At 43.0% G+C, this 6,076-nt stretch overlaps 1 protein-coding gene across 1 annotated transcript in view; it reads right to left on the bottom strand.

Moving 5' to 3' along the window:
- Positions 1–4,134: 4,134 nt before the first annotated feature.
- Positions 4,135–6,076, bottom strand: part of LOC108297879 — a 28,510-nt gene continuing 26,568 nt past the window's right edge. The window contains exon 11 of the transcript XR_005198653.1: positions 4,135–4,752. The gene's annotated coding sequence lies outside the window, so the exon portion shown is untranslated. The remainder of the gene's footprint in view (positions 4,753–6,076) is intronic.

The raw sequence follows: 6,076 nt of genomic DNA on the forward strand, positions 1-6,076 counted from the left end.
TTTTTTTGTATTTTTAGTAGTATTTCTCTTTTGTTTTTTGTTCCTCCTTTCCTGCCTTCTTTTGGATAAATGGAGTGATTCTTCGCGTATCCTTTCATCTCTAGTGGCTTTTTGGCTGTATCTTTTTGCTCTATGTTTTTAGCTATATGTGCTTTCTTTAACAATTGTTCTAGGGATTACAACACACATCCTTACTTTTCACAGTTCACCTGCAGTGCTTATGACACCACTTGGGCAATAAGGCAGTGAAAAGGAATGAAGCACAGACATGGGCCACATGTGGGTGAGCCTGACACTTTATGTCAAGTCCAAGCAGCCAGTCACCAAGGGCCACATACGGTATCATTCCATTTATACGAAATGCCCAGATGGGAAAATCCAGAGAGACAGGGAGCAGATTACTGGTTACCTTGTGCTGGGGGTGGAAGGAAGGATTGGGAGGGGTGATGACCAAGGATAGCAGAGTTCCTTGTTGGGGAAATGAAAATGTTCTAAAATCAATTGTGGTGATGGATGCACCATTCTGTGAGTATACAAAGGGCCACTGAGGTTGACACTTATTTGTTTGGAGACAGTCTCAGTTGCCCAAGCTGGAGTGCAGTGGCATGATCTTGACTCACTGCAACCTACACCTCCTGGGTTCAAGTGATTCTTCTGCCTCAGCCCCCCGAGTAGCTGGGATTACAGGCATGTGCCACCACACCTATTTTTGTTTGTTTTTTGTGATAGAGTCTGGCTCTGTCACTGAGGCTGGAGTGCAGTGGTGTGATCTCAGCTCACTGCAACCTCTACCTTCCACTTTCAAGCTATTCTTCTGCCTCAGCCTCCTGTGTAGCTGGGATTACAGGCACCCGCACCACATTGGGCTACTTTTTTATATCTTTAGAAGAGATGAGGTTTCACCATGTTGGCCAAGTTTGGTCTCGAACTCCTGACTTCAGGTGATCTACCTACCGACCTTGGCCTCCCAAAATGCTGGGATTACAGGTCTGAGCCACAGTATCCAACTCCATAAGGTAAATTTATATTTACCTTTTGAGAAACTGCCAAACTGTCTTTTGGAGTGGCCATGCTGTCTTATGTTCCCCCAGCATGTGTGAAGACCCCATTTCCACACACCCCCACTTGATATTTATAGTAACATCTTTTTGTTTTTTTGAGATGAAGTCTCACTCTGTCACCCAGGCTGGAGTGCAGTGGTGCAATCTCTGCTCACTGCAATCTCTGCCTGCTGGATCAAGCAATTCTGCCTCAGCCTTTTGAGTAGCTGGAACTCCAGATGCAGGTCACCATGCTCGGCTAATTTTTTTGTATTTTTAGTAGAAACAGGGTTTCACTATGCTGCTCAGGCTGGTCTCAAACTACTGACCTTGTGATCCACACACTTCAGCCTTCCAAAGTGCTGGGATTACAGGTGTGAGCTACCACATCTGGCCGTGACATCTTTTTAATGTTGAATCTTTCTCAATAACATGTGCAGCGTGGCTTTCTTTGCATTCAAAGTGTTTCATTGAAAGATTTCTTCATATGGATGGTGTGTGCATATTTTTGCATATTGATTTCTGAGAGTTTTGGTTTTTTGGGGTGTGCTGTTGCAAATGGGATCTTTTCTTCTCTTTTCCAACTGCTTGTTTGTGCATAGGAAGACTGTCAGAGGCCAGGTGTGGTGGCCCAGGCCTGTCATCCTAGCACTTTGGGAGCCTGAGGCAGAAGGATTGCTTGAGCCGAGGAGTTTGAGACCAGCCTGGGCAGCATAATAAGACCCTATCTCTATCTGTCTGTCTGTCTATCTATCTATCTATCTATCTATCATCATCTATCTAATCTAATTTACTGTAATCTAATCTAATCTATCTATGACAGGGTCTTGCTCTGTCGCCCAGGCTGGAGTGCAGTAGTGTAGTTCCAGTTCACTGCAACCTCCACCTCTCAGGTTCAAGCAATTCTCATGCCTCAGCCTGCCGAATACCTGGTATGACAGGTGTGTTTCACCACACCCGGCTAATTTTTGTATTATTAGTAGAGTCAGGGTTTTTCCATGTTGGCCAGGCTAGTATCAAACTCCTGACCTCAAGCAATCCACCTGCCTTGGTCTCCCAAAGTGCTGGGATTACAGGCATGAGCTGTGCCTGGCCCCATCTCTATAGTTTAAAAATTAAGAAAAAGGAAGGCTGTTTAGTATGTTCCTTTGTACCTAACTCCTTAGCAAAATCTGTCTGCCTCATTTTTCAGAGTAAATATAACTATTTCACCTTCTGCTTTTTTCTTTAAAGTCTTACTTTCCTTGCCTAGTTACATCAGATAGGGCCTCCAATATAATAATGGTAACAGAGGGTATTCTTTTGTTCCAAAGGTTGATGGAAGTTTCTGTTGCTTCCGTGCCTTACAAATGATGCTGGGCTTTGGCTTGATAGGTGTGTGTCTGGGTTTAATTTCCTTTATTGTGTGTAATTTAAGGAAGTATCCCTCTTTCTAATTTGATGTTTCTTTTTTAAATTTTGTAGTAAATTTTGTCAAATGCCTTTTCAACATCTATGATGATTATGATTTTCAACATATTAAGTAAAATGAACAAGTTCTAATTTTGAGCCTTTTTACACTGTACAAGTCTCTCTTGGTTTAGGTAAGTTTTTTTTCAAGCCCCAGTGGAGTTTATTTGCTAATACTTTATTTTGGATTTTCATATATTGATTTTTCTGTAAATGTCTTGCTTTTTTGGAGATAGGGCCTTGCTCTGATATCCAGGCTGGAGTGCAGTGATGTAATCACAGTGTATTGTAATTTTAAACTTCTGGACTCAAGTGATCCTCCCGCCTCAGCCTCCTGGGTAGCTGGCACTACAGGCATGTGCCACCAAGCCCAGCTTATTTTTAAAATTTTCATGGAGACAGAGCCTTGCTATGTTGTCTAGGCTGCAGTTCAGTGTATGTTGTAGATGTGAATATTTATTGGTCTTTCTGCTGGAATCATTCCCTCTCCCATCTGTTCGTCTTTAAATTCTGGGCATGCACACACACTCCACCTGCACATCCTAACTGCAAAATATTGATGTTGTCCAACCTGCCTTGAGAAGGGAGAACTGTTTCTCCCTCTTTGTATCTCTGCTAGTGTCCAGTCCACTGCTGTGTTTTTGGTAAATACTTGACCCACAGAGTGTGGGAGTCAGGAAGGGAAGGCTTCTGCATTTCCTTTGTGGACCCGACATCATGGATCCATTAAGCATATTGGGAAACCAGCAGGTCAGGTGGCTGCACACTCTAGTCGCCTCTGACTCTGAATTGCTCAGGGCTCCCTGCGTGCCAGTGATTTGCTTTTCTTTGTGAGTTGTCTCTTCGCTCATATTCCTAGGCTGAGTTCCCCAAAACAGCACCTGTAACAGTTGTGGGTGCATATCTGATCTTGCATGACCTGATTTACAGGGTATTTTGAACAGGAGCTACCTGTTATGGCTTGGGAAATGGCTAAAGTTTCCTTGACTTTCATAAAGTAACTGGTAGAGTATGTGATATAAGGCTATTGCAAAAGCAGAAGTGGTGAGGGGTGATTGAGCTTGGGCAGCAGTGGGAGGCACAGGCCCGCATCAGCACCGTCCTGGCCATTTGTAGGTTATATGACCTTGGGGGAATCCCCTCAACTCTCTGAGCCTTTGTTTCTTTCCTCATTAAGGAGATTATCCATTTCTCATTGGACTATTGTAAGGCTTAAGATCAAACATCTTTCAAGGCACTTGGAGCAGTGCCTGGGCTCAGGGTCTTTAGGCTGTAACCATAGCAAACACTCAGATCCCAGCCACCCTCCCTTCTCTTCCCTCCAGCATGGGAATGTGGAGGACCAACCTTTTCATTCCTATTTACCCTGGAGTTCTTTCTTCTGAACTTCATCTAGCACCTGCAGTGCACCAGGGACTCATGGGTGGGGAGGTCAGGGACAGCCAAGTCTGGAGTCTGGCCTTCAGCTTGCCTCAGTCCCTGTGGCTGACACCTGGCCCTTTGCTCTAAAATCTGGAACCTACAATCTACTACCAAATGCTCAGCCCAAAGAGGGCTCCCCCTATCGGTGAGAAGATTGCATAACTGCCCACGTCTCCCCATCTCCTGAGTTGATCAGCCCCAGCAATCCAGAGACACATTCTTGGATTCTGCTATGTTTATTCTTCAGTTGAAAACTCAAAGGAAAAGGTTATGTTCCAAAAGAAAGTAAAAAAAACTGAATGCTCTAGCCTGGGAGCCTGAGTTCACAGGTGCCCCTACCAAAACAGAGGCCCTTGAAAGCCTTCAGTCCTCATGTGTCTACCCCAGAGAGCAGCTCTCTATCAGGCTTCTGAAGAGCTATCAGTTCCCCTCAAAGAAGCTCCTGCCTCAGGAGACCCCTGGGTCAGGCAGGGGAAGCCGGGACCAGGCAGCTGAGAACCCGACTTCGTGTCCTCCTGCACACAGTCAGTGTTCTGAAGCAGTGTCTTCCCACATGGCTGTTGAATAAGTTAATAAATATCTTGGGCATGAACAGGAGCCGGTAGAGCTCTCTGCAGGGCTGGGACTTGCTGGCCGTAGTGTCTCTTGGTTTACAGTGGAGGTGTGGAGGAAGGCGGAGAATTACCCAGACCAGTGGGAGAGTTTCATGTCTTCAGAAGTATTTTGAGTGCAATGGCAAACAGCTCTTCTTCCCTGCATTTGAAGCACATGCCATTCTGAGTTTCCTGGCATTCCATGCGGTTATTCTGTCCCAGCCAAGAATCTTGCCCTTGTCAAGGAGCTGGAATTAGAGTAGAAGGTGAAGGAGTTTGAAGCCTTTGGCAGCCCAGTGCCTTTACATTTATTACACAACCGGTCTCTGGAACTCAAAATCCTGCCAAAGCCTTTGCCTCCTGGTTGAGTTTATTCCTGTTTTATTCTTTTTGTTGCTATTGTAAACTGACTTTTTTCCTTTTTTTTTTAAGATAGTGTCTCACTGTGTTGCCCAGGCTAGGGTACAGTGGCTATTCACAGGCATAATCATTATAAAAACTGACAGCATTGACCTCCCAAGCTCAAGCGATTCTCCTACCTCAGCCTCCCAAGTAGCTGGGACTATAGGTATCCACAACTAAGCCAGCAGGAACTGTTTTCTTAATTTCCTTCTTAGATTGTTGACAGTGTGTAGAAATGAAACTGACTTTTGTATGTTGATTTCATAATCCTGAAACTTGGACAAATTATTAGTTCTAACAGTTTATTTTGTGCAGTCTTCAGGATTTTCTACAAAGAAGATCATGTCATTTGATAACAGAGAAAATTTTACTTTTTCCTTTCCAATTTAGATGCCTTTTCTTTTTCCTTTCTTTCTTAATAGCTCTGGCTAGGATTTCCAGTGTTATGAAAGCAGGCATCATTGTCTTATTGCTCATCTTGGAAAACTTTGTCTCTCATCATTGAGTGATACTAGCTGGAGGTTGTTCATATGACCTTTATTACCTTGAGATTGTTTCAATTTCTAGTAAGTATGTTTTTAATCATGAAAGGATATTAAACTTCATTAAATGCTTTTTCTGTACTAATTGAAACAAGTCGTTATGTGTTTTCTTTACTTCATTCTGTTAATGTGGTGTCTTACCCTAATGTTTATATGGTAACCACCTTTCCATTCCAGGAATAAATCTTACTTGATCATGTTATATAATGCTTCTATGATGCTGTTGAATTCTCATTAGTATTTTCTTGAGCACTTTTGCATCTGTATTGATCAGGAATAGTGGTGTGTTTTCTTCTGCTGCTTTGTCTGTCTTTGTATCAGTAATGCTGGCCTCACAGAATGAGTTTGGAGGTATTCTTTCCTCAGTATTTTGGAAGAAGTGAGCAGGATTGATATATATTCTGTAAATGTTTGGTACAAGTCACCCATGAAGCCATCTGTTCTTGTACTTTCTTGTCAAGTTTTTGGTCACTGATTCATCTTCTATTTCATTTCTTTCTGTTCTAACCTTTAGTATTTCTTTCCTTCTCCTAGCTTTGGGTTTAGGCTGTTCTTCTCTTTCTAACAATTTAAGGTACAAAGTTAGGATTGTGGTTTGAGAGCTTTTCCTTTTTTTTTTTTTCACTTG

The sequence above is a fragment of the Cebus imitator genome, unplaced genomic scaffold (genome assembly GCF_001604975.1).
Source record: "Cebus imitator isolate Cc_AM_T3 unplaced genomic scaffold, Cebus_imitator-1.0 Scaffold853, whole genome shotgun sequence".
NCBI classification, from domain to species: domain Eukaryota; kingdom Metazoa; phylum Chordata; class Mammalia; order Primates; family Cebidae; genus Cebus; species Cebus imitator.